This window comes from Lichenostomus cassidix, chromosome 1Ab, assembly GCF_008360975.1.
Source record: "Lichenostomus cassidix isolate B80296 chromosome 1Ab, HeHo_3.0, whole genome shotgun sequence".
NCBI lineage: Eukaryota > Metazoa > Chordata > Aves > Passeriformes > Meliphagidae > Lichenostomus > Lichenostomus cassidix.
Window position 1 is genome coordinate 2,448,725 of NC_139481.1, and position 22,840 is coordinate 2,471,564.

General features: G+C 38.7%; 1 protein-coding gene across 10 annotated transcripts in view; it reads right to left on the bottom strand.

Annotated features, from left to right (window-relative positions):
- WNK1 (WNK lysine deficient protein kinase 1) overlaps positions 1-22,840 on the bottom strand; it is a 90,441-nt gene that overhangs the window by 65,283 nt on the left and 2,318 nt on the right. The gene's annotated exons all lie outside the window — the stretch shown is intronic.

Genomic DNA, 22,840 nt, shown 5'->3' on the forward strand with positions numbered 1-22,840 from the left:
GCACAAGAACTGCATCTACTTTTCAGTGTCAGCATACAAACCACTTAATACTTTCCAGCCTTAAAGACTAGGTAGAAAGAAAAAGGAGAGGGTGAAGAGGCTGTTCAAAATGCATCCTTGTACAGCAACAGACACAATTGACCAAAGATCTGCACAGATCCTTCCACCACTCTACTTTCTACAAACCACTGAACACAAAAAACCTGATTAAATAGAGCTGAACAGCTGCTGTTCCAAAATTACATATCCAGGCTAAAAAACCCCAGCTTCCTCAGCCAGCCCTCATAAGGCTTGTGTTCTGCACCCATTGTCAGCTTGTTGCTCTTTATTTGACATGCTCCAGCACCTCAATGTTCTTTTAGTGAGAGGCTCAGAACTTTCCAGTCACTTTCCTCCTCATCTTAGTTTAAGGATGGAAGACAAAGTTTCTGACAGGTAGCAAAACACAGTGCAAGGCCAAGTTAATGCTTACTTATTGAAAGTACAATTTCATATTGCTGCTTGGTAAGTCTCCACAAAGAGAATCAATTTTATATAAGCTACAGACAATCTGCATGGAGGATGCAAATAACCTTAAGAAAGACAACACTGAAGTATAAAATACATATCTAACACAATAGAAAAAAAAAAGGCTTGAAACAGTTATGTGTTTTAAGATTCCTGATAAAGGGTAAATATTTGCTGTAGGTTTCCTCTTACATAAGGCATTAAAAATGCTTTAAGTTACAGAAAGTGCATGAGTAGTCAACCTAAGTGAAACACTGAGCGATTATTCCCATTAATTGTCAGGTTCCTGGTGAAAAGCACCTGCTTTCAAAGTTTTTCACCACTGGTTATGTGGAGGGCAAAGGACAATGGATAACTGATTTGATAATTCTCTTCTGTGTTTTCATTTCTGGCATTTCAATGTGCTACAATAGCAACTAAATAGAAAATTCATTACAAGATTAATTTAATTTATTAAAAACACAAAAAATACAAGTGCTTCCTGTCCTTTCTCTTAGAATTGTTGCAGTTAAATGATACAGCAAATGTATACAACTTTACTTATGCTGCTCAAATGTTAGAAATAAAGAAACAAATTATACATAATCTGACAGATAACTGATAGGAGGAGGAAGGAAAGGAGGGAAATGAAACTCTAAATGATCAAACAAAAGGAGGACAGACGTCTTCATCAGTCACCATTTAGTCTGAGTAAGGCAATTATACATATCCTGAAAGAACTTTTACTTGAGTAAGCTTCAGCAAACAAGAAATACATCTTTGTCTTACCACTGAAAGGGAACTATCTGCACACTACAGCCCATGAATGTGACCAGAAGATTCCAGCACCACTCCCCATTCTATCCTGTGATTGTCTCAGGTTTGATGAAGCTGTGACTCACCACCACAGGGCAAGGAGGCACAACACCACCAAGGCTCCTGTTCCTCTGATGTGCTCGTTTTCCTGCTTGTACATTTGCAGTAGCACCTGTGCCAACAGCAGCAGTAGCAGCAGCTAAGACACCTGGTGGCAGTAATGTCATATAGACTTTGAACCTATGCTTGAAGAGACATCCTCAGTGAGGCTTTCCTGGTAACAGAAAAGGTGTCAGAACTTTGTGAAGTCTCTGCTCGCTTGCACCAAGTTCTGGCATCACTGCAAATACAATTTCCATCATGAACAAGACAGCAGAAAACACTGTAACAGTGATGAGAATGTTTCTTCTTTATATAAGGTCGCAAGAGTCTTAGAAGTATGAGTCCCAATAACAAAGTTTATCCTTTGTTACAGTAGCAGTGTGGGAATCTTTACTTTCAGCAATGCCAAAGGTGACTGCACTGCTAGAATATTGCACGTGGATTGCAATATCAGATAGAAGGCTCACAGCCAGTGTTCCCCAGGGACAGGCAGGTGAAAGCACACAGCTTAGGGACTGGAGCAGCCACTCCCTCTGAGAAGGAGAACGACAGAATAGAACCTGGACAACTCCAAAATGGACAGAGGAGTATGGCTGGCCTGCAGACTTTAAAAAATAAATAAATAAAAAAATCAGCCACCATCGATCTTTAGGTTACCACTAAAATTTTAAGAAGCATAAATAATCTGTGCAAACTAATCTCTATTGGATGCTTGCTTTCCAGAGCTGTGTAATGCCTGGATATACACATTAATACACATCTGTACTACTCTTCCTCCCACTCTCACATCAGCAGCAACATTCATTGGCAAAGCAAGTAGGCTGAATTGAAAGCCTGAACCAAATGCCACTTCCAAAGAAAACAATGACTAAGACTAATCAGTACATCATCTAATCAGAGTAAATTAAATACCACACTCATACCAAATCAATTACATATTTTCCTTTGCTCTCTACAAAAACCAGCAAGGAAAAAATTTTAAACAGTAGATATGAAACCTAAAGCTTAGACATGACCTCCTCTGGAATCTTCCAGGTCCTCAGGAATCTGGACTAAGAATGGCAAGCAACTGTTTAGGCTTCAGTCATTTCTATTCTAGGGTTGCTCTAGGCAGCATTTGTGTTTCCTTACGAAGAAGACTGGGAGGGGAAAAAAAAGGTGGCTGAAAGTTTTATTCAATTTATCCATCCTTAAGAGGCTGAACATTAAGGGACAATAATCAAAATGCTGGGCTATACAAAAATAATCAGCAAAAACAGAGAGCTCATCTATTTATTTTCACTTTAAAATTGTTATTTGATCCATGGAAGATAAATGGATACATTTGCTTTCTGATAGCAGTCCTCAATAAGGCTTATGTTTATTACATACAGCTTATTAGAGAATTGAAGTGTTGGCTGAACTGAATTCTTGATGAGCTATTAACCAGCTGGCCCATCTTGTCACTTGGCTCAGATGCCTCATTAAAAGTTTTGAAGTGCATGTCAGTTCTCCTTCTGCACTGAATTGATGGTTTTGTCAGTGAGAGGGAAGGTACATCCAATCACCTCCGTTTCATTTTACTATGAAAACCCAATTCTCCACTCAGGGGTGACAATACTTCAGGGGAAAAAAGCTGCCTCCACAATCCATTCTGGTCACCTCACAGATTTATTAATTCAATGCATTAAAAGTGCAATTGTAGCTTTTTGTTTCATATATTTCTGTATGACTCAGAGTCCTTTTATGAGTAGGTGCACGTCTAGAACATTAGGGTAAACCCTTAGCCAATTCTGATAAAGGCACATCAATTTAGAAAAATCAAACAATTCTTCATCTCCTACTCTTCACAAAGCTAATGGCAAACAAGAAAAGTTAGCTATTTCCACTTTCCAGCACGCTGAGAAGTTGCATGGATATGCTGGTTGGAAAGCATGCAGAAGTGTCCAAATGACTGCAATGATTCACTAATAATGAGCACAGTAAGGGTACAGAAGGACTAGGAACGTTCCTGTGCCTCTGACTAGCTCCCTAGCAAAAACCTCAGCATCAAGCCCAGAGACAAGTATCAAATCAGCATTCCCTGCCCTCCACACTCCTCCAGTTGTAAAATAAACTCACATCAGCCTACGGCACACATTGGCTTCAACACTGCTATATGCATCATGTTTGCAGCCTGGCTGCACTACAGGAGTTACTCTTCCCAGCTTCCCTTCTTTTTCTGCAAACATATCCCAAAAAAGTACTCAATTTAATTTACAAAACTGTGGATTACTATCAGTTATGACAGGATGACATATGAAGTGTAGGCCAAGTAGTGGCAGCCAAGAGAAAATCCTTACAATAATCACTAGAGAACTCCATGCCAGATATCTCATTCAGAGATAGATCTCTCATTCAGAGATCCTTCAGGGATCCATCAAAAAAACCTCAAATAATTGCCAGGTGTTCTGCATGTGCTTGCAAGATAAAATAAATCAAAAAGTGTCTCCTGTAGGGAAAGACTAAAGAGATGCAGAAACAATGAGTTTTATGGAGTGACCAAAATCTGTATTCTAGATAAGGACTCAGAAATACCCTTCATAAATATCAGTATTTGTACTAGCCTTTCACAAACATGGAAGTCCTGAAACACACTGGAGAAGCACTTTTAAATTTTTTTAACCATAACTGGTGTAATTTTCCAGTAATCTACAGAATGCCCATCTTCATCTCACGGTTCTCATAAAGGGAAGTATTAATAATTCTTCCATGCTTACACAAAAGGTTGACTTATGAAATTAGTTTCTTGCATCACCTGCACGTTTACTGCAGATTTTCACAGCAATATCATATATATCAGAAACACTTATTCCACCAACACACTGTGTACATCTTTCTTGGCTAATACCATACATGATATGGACCTAAAAAGTTACTCACAAATATTTCAGTATCAAATGAATCACTAATATTTTCATTTACTAATATGTAAATTTAAAAATATGTATATTATCTTTCATAGAGCAAGGAAAATGAGTATAGCTGAGCCAGGAGAGAGAAAACACTCAAATTTTTAACAGTGGATAAGTGGTAGGATGAACAACTGAGAAAACTGGCATGATGAAGAATACTGTGCATCCAGAAGCTTAATTGACTTTGCAATTCAATACTGAATAATTTTAAAATACATTAAAATAAAGAGAAAATGAAGTGTAATTGAAATGCAGATGAAAGGACCCATCAGCTCCTATTATCTAAAGCAACACAGCATACAATACATAAAAACAGCCAGGCTTTTGCTGTATTGTAAATCAAAGTAATAGCATGCACACCTTGGACACAGAAGTACTATTTTTAGAGGATGAAAGGGAAAAGAGGAAAAAAAAAAAATCAAACCCACACAAACCCTTTAAATGTTGAATTGACCTGCAAGAAAAGCCTTTGACAACTAAAATTCAGTGCTGTAAAGCAGGTGAAAGTATCAAGAGAATAATCTCCAAAGGGAGACAAAGCAGACAGCCAGGAAAAAGCACTAGAGGAAGTTTAAGGTAAACATTTAGGACTTCTTTTCCTTGGAATTTGGGAACTACATATGCAGTACTCCAAATGGCAAGGCTATCCTGTATTAAAACAAGGGGTTTTTTTCAAAGAATACTACTGGGAATATCCTGCACTGCCAGAAGACCAACCATGACCTACAAGACCTCAGATACTCAACAGCAGTTATCTATGAATCAGCTATTCAAACTGCTACAGCTTATCCAAAAAGTCTGTTTCTCATTACATTGTGCTTTAGTCACATACTGTCTGTCCTTGGTCTGGTGCCACTTCATTTCAATTGTTTGAACAGCAACACTGGAAGGAATTTCTTGAAGACAAACTATAATGCCTGAGCCTGTCATGGTCCAAGGGGCCTGCCTTAAATGGGTCATCACAACCTGGAAACAGCCTTCTTTGTTTCCAATTTACCTACTTTGCCCCAGTGAAAAATACTACATGCAGTTTAAAATTCAGTTTAGTTGTGAACTAAAGCACTTTAGCCAAAAAACAAAATCATTTAAAATATTCCAATCATGTATCCATACAGCGAAATATCTGATATTCTGTGTGTCATATACCAAAACTATTAATTAGTGACCATGTTTAACACTGAAAAAGTTCCCTTAGCCAAAAAGATACCTGAAAACTTTTTTTAGCAAAATGGCTCTGTCTGAAACACACTCAATGTGTTCAGCAAGTATGCACACACAGAAAGCCATGGAAGTTGGAATTCAAACAAAATCAGTTTGTCAGCAAAGCTGTTCTGGTCTGCATCCCTTCCTTCACTGGCAACAACTGCAGTTCTGTGGGGATAACAGTGGGTAAGCAGATTTGAGAATTCTGTATTTCTACCACACAACCCCAAACAACATCCCAGTAAAACCATTTTAATTAGGCTAAAGACAGTATCATAAAGATAACACATCTGGATCTGGCTTCAGTCTGAAATCCACTTAATAGTACTTTAACAAGTACACAGGCTTGCTCTTGCAAGAAAGACAGTAAAGAATTATCTTCCCCCAGTCTTGAGATAACCAAGGCTACACAAGACCCCTTTTTCACAGGCAGAGACAGGACACAGACATCTGTTCAGAGATCTGTCTACCAGAGCAGCAATATTCATTTTCAGAGTAAGAGCCTCCTGTCCAACCAACAGCATGTGAGTAGAGGCAGGACAAGTCCACATAAGCAGCAATCTGGAAGCACCTGAGAACTAATTCTTTTGTAGTTCTGTTACTACTCCAGTATTCTTTTCAATTAACTCAGAAACAATCCTAGTGCCAAAATAAACTTTCCAATCAAAATTCCAATGCTTGAATGCTTATTATTAAGAGATTGGTGAAAATCTCACCAATTCCTTTAAAGAGTTTCAGATAGTTTTGTATTTTTTTTCCTCCTGAAGACCCAATCACTGCAGTATAAAATAATTTTTCCTCAGAATGGCTACGATCCAAACACAGATCTCAGTACTTTCGAGGGACAGCTGTGTGAAAATCTCTTGAGAGCTCAGTTCTAAGACCTCTTTTCCTAGGGGATCAAAATGTGCAAGTGTCATTAAGTAGTTTTAAAATCCTCAAAACATAAGAATGTTTCTAAGATAATTTCCTCATTATTACCACAGCAGTTTTTGTTTACATCTTCAAGTTTCTTAGTTTGGGACACAAAACTGAATTATTTCAAAAGAAATAGGGGGAAGACAAGGACTTTAATCCTTGTTCTCTAATTGTTTACTAAAACTGAGAGCCAATAGCACCTCAAATATTGGAAAGAGGCTTCAGCAGCCAACACTAATATTGCAGTACAGAGTAGCAAGTGTTAAAACTCAAAATTTATAATTAACTGTACCAGCATCAATACTTAACAGCCTAGAATTGTGAAAGAGGGACAAAACCAACAAACCCTCCAATAAGCAGGGGCTGGATAGATGAATCACAGTCTCAGAGTTACAGTCCTATCTTCAAAGCTGTTAGCAGGCTAAAAAATTTATGAACAGGCATCTTCAGAATGAGTTGCAACATATCTGTCCATCAGAAGCAGACATTCCCCCTTGTGATTTCACTTTGCAAGTAATAAAATCCAGACTGCACTGCAAACAAAGAACTGCAGTTCCCCCCTGGCTGCTCTTGCCCTGAGCACTCCAGCTACAGAGGCTGAGAGGTTTTTGATGCTATTTTAATCTCTCCTATGCTTCCAACACATGTTGGATCTCACAGATCTTTTGTGATTTCCTGTTTCAAAGCACACTCTCTCAGAGAGACCTGGTCCATACTTTAGGCACTTTCTGCTGAAGGTTCCCACACCCAATTGGTTTGGCTCTATGTCTGCAGAGCAAATTAATTCTCAATACAGAGCAAACTGAGCTAGCTTGAGCACATTCACCATACCGAATTGCTGACTCAGTCCAAGTGACTCCACTGCAGAATTAGTCACACATGTGAGTATGTGAGGTGGAAACTGGAATTTATGTCACTATGAACTCTTCTTATCTCAATGACTTCAGTATGCTTGTGCCTAAATAAGGATTTCACAAGAGATCTGCTGGCAGGGATCAGGCTTGCAGAAACAGGATGCTTTTCAGAGACAGCAGTGGAATGGGATGGTACTGTAAGAACATGGTGAAATCTTAAGACCACAAAAGCTACATACCAGAATTAGCAGAATTATACCCAAAATTTGATTTTTCAAATTGAAGATAACAATATTCAGGCAATCCAAGGGATAATTGCCTTTTCTTATTATGAGCTTCTGCCACTCTTCCCTTCCAGAACACTTTCAAGTTTTCACCTCCCAGGAAAGGCAAACAACATTAGACATAGCACAGACTTGGCTCTGAGTTAATTAAAAAGGAATTCCCACACAATGTTTTAGACACTAAACACTAAAACAAAACTAAAAGTAGTCAAATATTACTCTGATTACAGCTATGTTTAGACTGTTTATAGATTTTTTTGCAGTTGTTTCATTTATATACATTTCTTTGGACTTTTATCTTCCCCTCCTTCTGTACAATCATGACTTCTATCATAAAAAAAAAAGGGAAAAAGCCACACCACAAACATTTCCCTAACTCAGCCATCTGTATAACAACAGTGGTTGCTGGTAGCCCTATTCTACTTAAACACTGAACAGTAAGAGTCCAGTTTGATGTGAAAAATAAAAAAGGTATTTAAAAGAACAAACTGTAAATATACAAACTTCTGTATTTTAGAATACATTAGACAAAAAAGGATAAAAAAATTTTAAAAAAGGATTTTTACCAAATCTGGTAAAAATCAAATTTATATAGTCCATTCTTTCTATATCATTTTTCTCTCAAAGCTCATGGGAAAGCAGACATTTTGACTAGGGCATTTGCTTTTAAAATAATAAAATATTCACCTTTCAAGATCTGAAGTTACTACAGCTAAAGCCATTTAAGCAGTGTATTTTCACAGATGCTTCCTTCAGACAAATTACAACATATTGGTACCAAAGCTGCTTCTCCATATCTGACTGCTGAGGTTAACAGCTGCAAAGTCTGCTCCTTGTGCAAATACAGACACTGCTATTCCACAAAAGACTTTCTACTTGAAAGCTTCAATTCCTATTTCTCCAGAGAAACTTACATCATGATGAAGCAAGCCATTTCTGAGGATATTAAAATTTCCTCGCTTAAACAGTTGCAACACAAACAAGTGAACTGAATTACACTGTACAGCTTTGTACCCTGCATTTCCCATCCCCAGGGTTTGACTGGCATGTGCTGCACAAAAGGTAATTACAGATTTGTACAACAAAGCCAACACATATTGAGTAAGTTCAGCAAACTGTTTCATTTGGCATCCTATAGATGCTGACACAGACAATTCACAGGCTAGAACATGGATCAAGCCTTCAGAGTTTAAAAAATGTAGTTTCCAACCAAGTAAGTCTAATCTAGAAAATGTCTTCTATGTTTCTTTTAAAGCTTTTTTATCTGAAAATTCTTCACTTGGAAATACTTCCTCACAACACACCTGTCTCAACAGTGCTTTTATGTCCCTGCTTCACAGCTCTGAGGTACAAAAAGTTAAGGTGGCAGTGGAGGCAATAAAGCAAGCATTTTTCTCTACAGCACCTGTAACAGCTTGGCTGAAGCTTCTTAAACAATTAAGATCAAGACAGACACTTGGCTAGAAAATTTGCAGCCAGGTGGTTAAGGCACAGACCAGTTGGGCAACTGAGAACAAGCTTTTATGACAGGAATCAATATTAAGTGGTGCTACCTAATGTATTAGGCCCATGAGTACCAATAAAGAATTTAAAAGAAGAAAACAAAAATCATTACAAGGATTTCAATAGGAAAAAGATAAAACAAACAAACAAAAAAACCCCACCGACACCAAAGTGCTATTATTTGGAGTCTCCAAGTTATACCATCACCAGTCACAGTCCTATTAGACACTTTGGATTAATGTGGGGCATGTGACTGGATAAGAACAACCTCTGCACTTCCACCATTCAGGAAGAACTAAAAATCTAACAGTGCAATAGCTACAGAAGCCTACAATAAAGTGAAATGAAACTGATAAAAAGGGAAATTAATTCAGCTCGGTTTCCCCAATAACAGTCAAGCCCTCTTATCTTTGATGAATGTGTCCCAGGATGTGCCAAAGTGCACAGCACCACGACCCTTGATCCCTGCTTGACAGAAGTCATCATTCAAGGCTCAATATATTTTGCTGTCCCAGTATGTGTAACATACTGTTCAAACCCCACAGAACACAGCCAGGACAACTGCTGGACTTGCTGGTTTTGAGAGCACACACTGGTGACTCCCAGATCCTCACACTAAACCTGACACTGAACTACAAAATGACCACTTCTGTGAGGTTCCAGATGAAAGACTTCCTAGCTTGCTGTCACCAAAGCAAGAGATCACATGCCAACATACAGCTGAAAAAACACCAAGTTCATATTTATCAGAATATGAACTATCCCAGACTAGTTATTTTACAGAGAGCCAGAGAACAGGGAAAACTGAAGTCCCTCATGATTCATTCTGAAGCCAAGTGCCACACTTTTTAAAAAGCGTAGTGTCTCTCCACAAACACCACCAATATGTCAAAGGAAAACACGCTCTCAGCTCCTGGTCATCTAGGCCAAACACAAGAGATTTCCACTGAAGAAGGCATGCACTCCAAAGGCCACAAAATCCTCATTAAAAGACTCCAGGACAGCTTCAGCCTCCCTTACTCCCACTAGACTACCCAAACCTGTAGAGCTGCAATCACTTGTTTTAGAGGGGCTACATGGGCTTCTATTGCAGAAGCACTGCATTAGTGAATTCTACAAGCTGGAAGAAAATAATTTCTGAAATACAATGTACTGGGAAGGAAAAGTAAGATCTATGCAGCAACTCAACCAGACAAGGTTTTGGGGTTTTCTTTGTTTTTTTTTTTGTGGGTTGTTTCAAGGGGTTATTTTTTGAAGCCCTACAGAGACTGGGAGCTACCAGTGTGGTCAATTGCATTTATTGTTCTGTTGTCCAAAAGCATTAACCACAGACATGAAAAATGTCTTAGCTACCCCTTTGAACAAGAAGGCTTTTCAGAGCAACAGGCACAATTCCTCTGAAGGTTTGAGAAACAGGTGGTTTCACTAAATCATGGTCAATTTCTCCACTTGTTTATGCTTTTTAACAGTCTGTAGTTACTGCAAATTTTTGTTTCCATTCTAATTTAGTTTCAGTCCTATACATCGCAGTCTTCATTAGTCAAGGACTACAATCTTGCTTTACAATAGTTTTCTGCAGAGGAGCTATTTTAAGTTAATGACTATGCCCATTCTCCCATTAAAGTGTTTTTTCAGTCATGGACTTAGCACTCAACATTTTTTTTATGGCACTTTGTTTCACATTATGCTCAGCAGCCCATGCAATGCATTACATTTTGTAACCAAATAGCCAATGGCCATTGGCAGACTTCCCCATCCCTCCCTTTCTCAATATTATTGGAATAAATAGCCTTATTTGCACAAAAAACCCTCAGCAACCTGCAAAACCGAGTTAACCCCCTTAATAATCAGTGTCAAGTAGATTTATTACAACTCTCATTACACTCAATTCATTGGTAGCCAGGATCACACAGGCACCTCAGCTTTTTTGCCAGAAATAAATATTGAAACACAGACTGCGGATTATCAAGGGGCCAAAAGACCAGGGGGTGATACTCTGGATAAATGTTCTTACCTAGTAAAACTACAAAAGGAAAGGAGACTTAGAATTCAGAGCAATCCTTTAGCTACTTTAGGAACAGGATCAGTAGAATGCAGAATCAGTGGATGAAACATTTTCATCTGCATAGGAGGACTTCTGTAATATTCTAGAAAAAATTATAACTTCACCTGGAAAAAAGAATTTTGCATTTAAATGGCTCACCTTCATTCTTTCCTCTTTAATTGGGTCTTTACTATTTCTAACAGTTTCATGGGATAGTTTTATTTCAACTTAGGGCAATGCTCATGGCCCTCTAAACAAACACTTTGGTCACCAACTTGTGATCCCAGTGACTCCTGATAAACTCACAGCTGTTGGACTGAATATTTATACATGAAACAACTGATGTATTTCCATCTGGTCTTCATGACAAGAGGATGACTATATAAAATGGCAATCACTACTGCTTCCAAACAAAACTCGGGGAAGAGGAAAGGGAAACTGCTGAGTTGGACTGCCCTTGACCCATGACAAACAGACAACTCAGCTGTCACTTATGTTTTGGTCATTTGAGTAGCTGCAGAAAGTATATCTGAAATGAGACACCCTATTCAGCTGAAGCTCAATCTGGTCCATGGATTTTTTTCCCTTCCTGGAAAGAAATTCGGCTTGAGAAGGGGGAAGGGAGAAGGCAAGAGTATAAGGCAAATTCCCAAGAGAACAGTAAGCACATTTCCATGGTTAAGATTGACTTACCAGCTGGAAAATCTAAGTTTGGAAGAGGCAGTTCCAGGAGTCAAAGCTTATATGCAGGTTTTAAACATGCTCATTCTTCTTTTACATAGGGTAGCTGAACACAGACACAAAATCTGCATCATTCCAGAGTGCAAGAGGGGGTAGAGGGAGAAAAATAAAACCCTTGTTTTGCCAGATGGTTTATACTAGGACTACAGGAGGATTCAGGAAGGCCAAGGTTAGAAAATAAAGCAAAAAAAATGACATTGGCAATGACTGATACACTGTTTTGTTGGAGCGGGGAGGAATGAGAGTATTTCCTGAACAGGTAAGAAGCAAGAACAATTACCATTCCCACACAGGAACAAGAGAAACAAAAGATACCGTTTCCCTGAATATTATTGCCAGAGAAGATAAGGACAGAAGTCGAAGAGAAAGTGGAAAATAGTTCTCTACATCATCAACCAACTCATTCTTTCCATTCTAAATTCCAATGCCAACTTCCTCAGATTTCATACTCCTCTTAATTGTACTTAAAACATCGCTAGACTCACAGCCTGCTGCTTTTTCACTGCAGTCATCCACACCAACTTAGTTAACTGTGCTAACCAGTTGCGTCATTACCTGCTAGTTATCAGCTCTTTATTTAAAGTAGTTGCATTCCTTCAAACTTTACAGGCTTACCCAAACCATGTGGTTTGTTGCAAAAAGCTATCAAGACCAGAAGTTGAGCAACACACAGTTTTGGACATGCTACAGCAGTACAATCACACATCACAAGCATATTTCAGAAATTCAGTATTATCTTATAAGCTGCCACATTAGAAGCCACAACTGTTTTCTGACAGAGGTCAAACCACTGCAGGACTGCAGCGAAGCAAACCTTCAGCTGAACAATTCAGCACACAAACCAGCAATTTGCAGTAAATAACAGAGCCTACCACTGAGAGAATTTTGGGAATTATTTTGCTGATGTTGAGAGAACAGCCAGCTGCTTTAGCACAGCTGATCCTGCCTTACTTCCTTTGGTTAGCCCAACTTAATCTAAAGCTACTTAAGCTTTCTTCACAAAACTGAACCATTTCTTTGGAATAATCACTGTTTCCACTTTTGTTAGTTTTCCTATATTAAAAGATTCTTCCAAATCAGTTTATCACCCATTTCCAATTCAAAACCCTATCAGTCACATGGTTTAGAATCTAAGGGTGCCTTCTCCCAGAGGCCAACAAATAATGAGCTTTTACAGTAGAGGTTTATCAACCAGAAGCCATTTATAGCTTGGGTACATTGGGAGTTTTCACAAAATCTCTACATTTGGAGCAGCAAGACTGTAAAGTTTTTCTCACTCTCATTGAACTCTACACTCTGGGCCTATTCAACTCCATATCTTGGAAAACTGACCCAGAAAACCTTCTGGAGCAGTTAGTCATCTACCCACTAACTAGGCCACAGATGCTGGTTTGGCATAGATTTCTCTCCAGTTCCAAAACAATTCTTTCAAACACGCAAATTATGGTCAGGAAGTTTTACAAAGATGAAATGTGCACGTTCACAATCTATTACAAAATACTAAAAAACCCACAACAAATAGCAACAAAATGCTTAACATTACTAGCTGTTGGCCTTCTGCAGCTCAAAGTCTGAATGCATCCATAAAATGATTTCACATGTTCATGAAAGTTCTACAAATATTTAATCTGTAAAGAAAACAGAAACTGATGCATGTATCAAGGCACCTGGCTATTTTTCCTATCTGAAGTGTTATCACACACAGTTAGTCATGTTCAGCTGCACTGAAATGCTTGAAGGAAACCTGAGTATTAAAGATGATTTGTGGCAAATCTTCAGGTATAGAACACACACAATACACTGGGGTGCTACAGCATTTAAGTCTTCAGCAGCAACCTTGAGGCTCTTCACTTTTTTTTTGTTCCTGAGGGTAAATACTGAATCTCTCAGATATGATCACACTTGTATAAAGAGATCAGCAAAAGAAATCACACCATCACCTTAGCTGGCTCACAGTTGCCATCAAGAGGCAAAACATTTCAAATTCAAGCACCCTGTGTAATTCACCACCACCACCCCTCCTGGCACAAATAACCTAAAATACATTTCTGCTTTTGAGTCTGCAGAAAGAAGCTCAAACTGCACATAAAGGAAGTAGAGAAAGCCACAGGAAAAAAAAAATCATTCTCAAACTAAACTTCAAGTCTTTTTTTTGTATCAGATATTTCTGCTGTTTCTCCCTTTTCAGCATACTCTTCCTGGCAAAGCAAAGAACTGACTAAGCCCCAAATCATGACAAATGCAAATAAAAAGCCTGCCCTCAAAGGCCATTCTACATACTGTCAATCTCTCCTTGTCTACATCTAGAGGGGGCAATATTAAAAATAAAAATAAAATAATCAATCACTTCTCAGACAGTATTTCTTAGAGTAGGATATTTATCTGAATGGACTGCTTCAAGAACTCTCTAAAACTCCAGTTTAGCCTCACTTATGACATTTTTAACTTAAGGAGGACTCGTAGACTGAGTCCAAATTAGCTATAACAAAACAGAGCACATTAACTTAGCATCTTGCATTTTTATGTAGATAGATAACCTACATTTCCCAAATGAAAGCATACCATAAGCAGCTGAATAAAGATCGAGACAAACCAAAAATAGTCCTATGTTGGAAAATATTTGTTAGAATAGAAGTCTCATTCAAAAGAAGCAGATTTGAAAACAGACATGGTAACATTTTGCAACATTTAAGCAAAACCTGCTAACAGTTCAGAAATTGCCATTAACAGATGCATATTACATAAGCTCACACAGATTTGCAGATCCTTAAGATAATCAGCCTGGATTGCTGAAGCTTTTAATAGCAATATTTGTGGGTTATTGTTTGCATGTCATTAGCCTATCCCAGGATAGAAGCAGCCAAAATGCATTCAGACTGGGGTCACCAACTCGCCACCAAAAATCAGCAAAGGAGAAGCAAGTCACAGGTTCCCCTAAGAGAGGAAAATGCCCAAGGAAAACTGGGTAACCCCATCAAGTGAATAGTTTTAAACGATCACGAGACTACATTAACCGGCCAAAACCAGACAAAATGCACATGACTGTTGGTCTCAGCTCTGTACTACCTTCCAGCTCAGCAAAGCTGTTTCAGATTTGCCCCAATTACATACAAAGAGATTGGTATTCCTATTCTGTTCAAATTCTTCTAAACAGTGGCATTAAACACACAACTGCGTAATTGGGTTTTTCCGTTTCGAGCTTTCTGCTCTGTGCCGCTAGCCCCAAATCTGCTATCAAACCCACTATCTTCAACTCCTGATGAAATGAAACTAGAAATGGCTGAAGCATGTAGATGAAGAGGATGATCTAGCACAGTTGTTTTATTGTTTCAATTTAGCTATCTCGTCTAAGAGGTCTAATAAAGTTTATTTTCCACATCATCTGCTGTCTTCCTATAGCAGGACAAGAGCCATTCAATACAGACCTATTGGGAGGTTCTATCAATGACTGCTTGTTTAACAAAGGCAATTAGGATCAGGATCACTCTGGACCAAATATAGCCTGTGATATGGATGCTATCAGAGCCTTGAAAGCTTCCTCTTCGTTTTAATCTTGCTAACATATTAGGAGTCCTGCAAACCATCTGTGAAATTAAAAGACTTGAAATGCACCATAGTGATCCTGCCCTAAGAACAGAGACTCCAGAGAACTGCTGCCCATAGATTGCCAAGAGATGAACCAGTTGACTTCAGAACCATGCTCTGGGGCACACAGATCATGAAAAATAACAGCACCACCTACATTAAAACACATTTATTCTGGTATCATTGACACATCACTTCGAAAGCTCAGAGATATTTTAGGTAAAAGGCCATCAAATATACAACATCCTTTCTAGACCATTTCTAGAGTTTAACTGTATAGGCAGCATTCCCAAAGATTCTGCTTAGACCTAAGATGACAAATTCAAACTTAGCAGTTTGTCTCTTAGTGATTTAGAATGAGCTATCCTTGTAAAAACTGCCTACTGCTTTAGATACATATTAATACTGACACAGCTTCTGGAAGGCTATGACATAATAACACCACCAGCCCCATTTTTATCAGGCTGCCATTTCCTTTGTGAAAAAAAAAAAAAAAACCACCTGAGAGCATGTTAAATTATTTGTGAGCCAGGCAAAGTAACACAGTGCTGTTGGGAATTCCCCAACCAAATCTTGAAGTGCTTTGGAGTAATTTGGGTATGTGCAATGCACCTGACATCACCAGGTGACAATGACAAGTGGGATGAAATTCAGAAGTAAGCCTAAGAACTAAATCCGAGTTCTGGTCACTGCATTCCAGCCATTACTTTATTCTGACTTTTTTAGACAAAAAGATTTGCACCTGTGATGAACTTGCTGCATGGATCTCCTTTCAGGTTAAGGGGACAGCACAGCACAAAACAATACTAACACAAAGTTTATCCTTTGCAGCATGGAGTTAAGGGATATTCTGCAAGTTGTGCCCACAAGACAAAATGTGAGCAAGCTCCCTCTCTCCAGCATGAGCTCAAGTGAGGCACAGATCCAATCCTCATCACCTCTTCACTTCCCCCAGCTCTCCCAAAGGGGATGAGGGCAACCAAAACCACACATTGAGAAGTGCTGGCATGACAGTCTGTAAATACACTGAGGAAGCTGGAAATAGAGCAGAAAGAAGGATACCTGTAGTATCTTGGCCAAAAATATTCCAACACTGTTTAAGGTTCAACACAAAACTTAAATGATTCTCAAAATGAGCTACAAGAGAGTCCTAGGGAATGGAAGCAGCATCCACAAAAATACTTATGAAGCCAGTATAAAATCTGAGTCCTGTTCTTTTGGACAAGAATTTCAACAACAGATTTGAAAAGCTATGCAGATGGTTCATGTTTGATGAAAACCTTCAACTACTCCAAGAAATCAATTTTCAGCACTACAAATCCTGCTATTTAGAACACAAATTGTTCCAAGTGTACTGGAAGAGTGTTTTTCCAAGCGTGGTATCCACACATCATGATCAAGTTAAAACCATGGTATGATTATCTGAAGTTTTAGGAGTCAAACTTACAGTAACTTTCTACCATCTGCTATTAAAAAACAGCAACAAAACCCACAAACACATGCTAACTCAAAAGACAGTCCTATGCCTAGCTAGAGGAGCATTGCAAACTTAGCTGATATTTATTATCTTTCTTGTAACTTAAATGTTGCATCCATTATGTAGACTGACAAACTAAACAGAAACACACTCAACTTTTATTCCAACTTAACCATGACTTGAAAGAATCAATTAGTAATCTCAAAAAAAGGTTGGTAATCTTTACAGGAAATGAGAGTTTCTAACGAGATGCACTACAGGAAGCATCAAGGCTGCCACTGCTTAGCACCAACTTTGTCACATGCAGTATGGAGAATCTGGGTGTCAGTCAGAGCTGTGATGTTTAACAAGCTGCTGCATGGAACAAAACCAACACAGACGAAATAAGAAAAAGAACATGTGGCCCAGAGGGATGTTGCTAACCAAAAGGTATTGAAACTGCACTGTACTGTGCGCTGCATCCATGGAGACTACCACAGATCTATTACTGCTTGTTTTATTTATTACTCTGCCAGACAGCTCTCAAAGGACTCTATACAGGATGTCTCCAGGGAGCTTTTATCAGGTGGGGTTTTCTTTTTTTTTCCCTTTCAAAGACAGATTATAGACCTGGTACTTTTCCTCAGCCCTCAAAAGTTTTGTTACGAAGCTAAGTGTTTTAAACCACAACAGCCCAAAACAAATCTCATTTAAGAGATTTAATTCTGCACCTCTCAAACCCACACAAAGTGACAAATAAGAGCCTGTTTATTTCCATAAGAAAAGCTGCATTTTCAGAACGTACTTATCTGATTATATTTATTACCTCACAACCAGCCAGTTACAAATTGAACCACAGCCATCTCCAAAAGTGATATCCCTTTGAGGTAAGATTATTTTCCTAAGCAGAGGTCTCCTAACAGCTGCAGCTCCAGAATGTACTTCAAAAGCTCCCTTCTCTCTTTCAGGGTCACCTTTGTCAAGTCTGAGGGAGCCTGACCACTGTTTATACTTCTGCAGGTAATTAGTCTGGCTCCTTTCCCATGTCATTTATCAAGTTGTCAATTGTATCAATTACAGCACAAACACTCAGGAATATGGCTGGTTTTTCATCTTTAGCTAAGGGAGAAACTTTCACATCAGAGATTTGAAGCCAGTAAGTACCAGCAATTTGTTCTGCCCTCAGACATAGAAAACCAGCAAAAATCTAGACTTTACTGCACAAAATTTCAAGTTCCCTGCATATGCACTCCTAGAAATCCAGCATCCTGAAAATGCCATAAGCCCACTGTACACCTATGGCTTTTCAGATTTTACTTTCACTATTATGGAATCTGCAGAGCTGAAAACAGAAGAGCTAATAAGGACAGCATGATGTTGACAGACTGTCACATATTTTGAATAATCTACATTTGTGACAATGATGTATCTGGTCCAGAAGCAGTCACAAACAGGAGGCACACTGCTGCTGTAGCCACATATAACTATGCTCACAAACTAGTAAAGCATTATAAACACTGATGTGAAGTACACAGTAGGATGGGAGCCAGCATATTGCATTAGACTTGAATTTGATCTTCCAGTAAAAGTTTCAAAAATTGTATTTTTAAATAGAATTAAACCACAGTCAGAGCCTTCAAAGAATGCATATTTGTTTCAGGATGTCGACTATTTCTCCAGAACTAACAGAATGTAGTTGTTTTCCAACAGCTCTTGACAGATGAATTCCAGGTCCATGCTCCTCAGCTTCCTCTCACTGCAGAAAGGTCTAGATCTGGTTTTCCATTTTGCTTTAATGTAGCTGCATGATTGTGCATCAGACCCAGCATCTTTGCAGTCCCATAACTGTGGCCTCCTAGTGAGCAATATGCAACCAGATTTTTAAAAAAGAAAAAAAAAAAAAAAAAACTACAGGATGTCACAGTTATGTGATACAAGACCTTTTTTGGTTGTCAGACTCGAATGTGCAACTTCTGAAACATTCTCAGCTCAGTCAGTCCAGAAAGAAAAGATAATTTGAAGAATTATACGTTGACTTCAGCAAGCTGATATTTATTGTGGTGAGTCTGCAGTGGAGTCTACACTCCAGAGTATAGAAACTGCACTCCATTGTTGTCTGCTGACCTAAAAATCACTATTAAATATAGCTTCAAGACTATGGGATAAAGATAGGCATCATTAAATCTGAAGTGTCACTGAAAGTGAAGCTATACTTCACGTCCAAGCAACTTCCTGCACTGGGAGTTTTAAGTTAACATTGTTAGACTCAGAAAATTCTGACAGATGGAAATATTATTTAGTACCCCACTGTTTCCTGCTACAAAGTGTCACTTGCATTATCATTTTTACCAGAGTGCACTACAAAATCTCATGGTTCACATTCAGTTCTGGCATTATGCTTGCTCCCAACTGGTTTTTCATTGCTACTGCCTATGTAAGAAAAATCCATTTGTAAGCTGAAGTGTTAGTACACTACAGTTGGTTTGCAGTTAGACATCTGCCACAGGATTGCACACATGTAACCTACACCAATTTATTGCTCAGATGATTTATAACTAAAGGTAACCAAATTCACAGTCAGCTTTCCCTCAAAGTAATAATGAGTGCAACAAACTTCCTGCACCACTTTCACCTGTCCTGCTTATTTCTTACCCCTGCAGACCCTGTGCTGCTTAAGGAGAGCCCTCAAGTTCCTTTTCCCCTTCAGCAGCTCACAAGTTAAGCAGAATAACCTGACTGACACCACACTGAAGCCAGAGTAAGAATGGCAAAGCAAGGTATCAACGAGAAGATGCATTCATGAACTCTGTGCTGCTTGACCAAGACACCCCTTCTGTCAAAGAACACAAAGGACAGGAGGGATGCAACTCATACCAGACATGCAGTGCTGTTCTCCAGTGCACACAGTTTACCAGGAATGCATTTTCAACCAATGCAAATACCTTCATAATTACAGTTTATATATCATGCCTCCTTTAAGAGAGAACACACTGTCCAAATGAAGTCTTCAAATGCATGACAAATACACAGTTCAGAAAAACTGAATTTACCTCCACATCATCAAGCACGTGCTCATATTTGAAAAATTACTAATTTGAATAACCCAGAGCAATAATTCTAGATAGAAGATTTTGCAGTCCAGCAAGTGACTGCACCACCCTGCACTGTTCCATAAATCAGCAGTTAAATTACAGTCTTGATTTAAAACCACTCACTCAGGGACTCAGAGGGATGACACAATAGCACTAAGATTTGGCTTTTGCAGTCAACTGTATGACTTGCTCCTTCTGGCATGAGAGTATTACTTTGCAAACTTAGAACATCAGGGGAAGGCATCACATTTTAGCCACAATGTTACCTCAACTGTACAGAGGTGACAAACTCACTGCTCAAACATCATTTACTAAGACCACTTTTGTCAACTTCTACCTATTTAAAAACCCTTTAATTAGTAACCCTAATTACTATTTTAGTCAATTTATGAGATGTGCTAATGACAACAGTAGGAGGCACACTTGACTCAGAATAGCTAGAGTTGAGATGAATATATACAAGGGGAATAAAAGCATTTGAAGGCTAACACTACACTGACAACTTCCTTGCAGAAACTGAAGCTGAGCACTGCCATGAAGCAGTTGCTGCTGAGCTCTCCACAGCTCCACTACACTCACAGCAGGATGGGTATTTCACATTTGAACACCTGCGCCTGATATTTGAAAGTAGATTCGGTTACAATTTGCTTCAATGGGTCACAAAGTAAATCAGGATAGTCCATCAGTCACCTGTGTTGGGTTTTTGTTACATTCAGCAAAATCGACTGATCTTCCACAGATCCAGAAAATATAAAGAGTCTTGGCCAGGACCTTGGCTTGTTGGAGATACTAAGAACACCAGTAGGTCACCCAGTGATTTTCAAATCTTCCCCCTTCTACTTCCTCCACAGTTCAATTTATCAAGCAGAAGGGGCAATTCAATTACCAGGCAATTCAAGAGCCTTCAGGACACGTAGCAATATTCTCCAGAGTTTCACCAACAACTTGGGAACACAAGCTGCCAAATCAAAATCCAAATTTCCCTTGAAAGGGAATTGATATTGATAGTCTCAGGTTTTGGCCTTTACTGCTGCAGAGCACACACATAAAAATTAGGCATAGTTGCATTATTCAGAAATAAAAAGTCATTCTGCCAGACTCCACCACAAAATATTCAAAACTGCTGCTTAGAAGATTCTAGGGAGGTGGGACACCTCAGATGCCTACACTTGCTAGCAGAAATACAGAGAAAAAAAAACTCTGCTATTGCTGAGGAACATTATTTCAAGACAATTAAATGTAACCATCAGTCAGTTATGGTTACTGTAATACAGCATGGAAGAAAATCATTCACATTTCCCTAATAAAATAATTATGCTTTGAAGGTTCACCAATCCTCAAACTATGGCATTCTGGAAAACCTATGACACCTAAGTTTCAGTCCACCTTTGTGAATGCAGATTTCATTTTGATAAAAATCATGCATAACAAATATTAACCTGTCAACCATTACATTCTTCTATATAGGAGGATATACCCACCATACCAATAAATACCAAGTTCTTCCTTTTCTTTCTAGTCAGAAACAATGAAACAGGACTTCATCTTAAAAAATTCTACTAGCTGTAGAGTCTAGCTCCTTTAGCAAACACTTTCAACAGCTATAAAATTTACATTCCTGTCCTAAACTTGTCACTTTTTACTGTCTCCTTCTGAGAGGAAAACTACAGCCTTTGGAATAACTTAACCCACAAGGCACTCCTGCAATGCAGTTTCCCTCCGAGCAAGACATCAAGTATTTCCCCCTTGCAAATATTTTCATTCATGCTTTTTGCAACCTGTCATTTTCAATGCTACTCATGAAATTCATCAATCGATTGAAAGCCCAGCAACATGCCCTTTAAAAATGAGCTTATTAAATTCTTTCAAAGGTGGTGCTTCTTCAGACAGTTTGTCTACATGGTGGTGATGATGATGAAGACATTTCAACAGAGGCAGCATTAGTGAAAAGCAACTGACGCCAAGCTGACATTAGTTTCTGATCAGTAAGTGTGAAGATTAAAACAGTTTTCAAGAGATTAAAGTCACAGAACTTGAAAATTGAAAAGATTAAAATTTCAAATAAAAGTCGTATAATTTTGATGGGTTATTAATCTCCTCACAGTTCAAATTGCACAAGCAAAGCTTCAGCAGAGAGCAACACTTGATCATTTCACTTTTAATTTAAAATCAATGCTGAAACAGACCACCACAGCAACTATGTAGCTAGCTTGAAAGAGCAGGGCATGCTTAAGGGTCACAAAGAAAACTGGAAGCTTTCTTCCACAGTTAGTAAGCACAGAATAACGGCAATAACATAATGAACCACGCTACTGGTAGAATGCTTGAGCAATCATCCAAAAGAAAATATGAATACAAATTAAAAAAGCTTTTAATAAATTCTCTCAGCTTGACTGGAACAGATACACAATTGCTTTTGAAAACGTTCTGGTGCAGCTACTGCAATCAATCATTTGTGAGCCACTGATTACTTAAAAATCCTACGAAGAGTTTTGGGATTTTGCCCCAATGCTCTTTTGCCTGCCCTGAATTGGAGGGGAACATAAATAATAATAAAGACATACTACATGAGCCCCTCTATGAATCGCACCAAACCCCAACACTAAAAAATAAACACTAAACCTTTCAATTTTATACTGAAGCTTTGAAAACAAACCAGCACACCAGGTATTCATTTGTTCCTGGTACTCCAAGCTCTTCCCACTTCTTTTCAGGTTGTTGCACAGCAACCTGCGTCTGTTATACAAGCTCTGACTCGCAGGGAACTAAGGGTGTTCTTGCCATCCTTACACGGAGCTCCTACAAGAACTCCAGCTCTGCTCA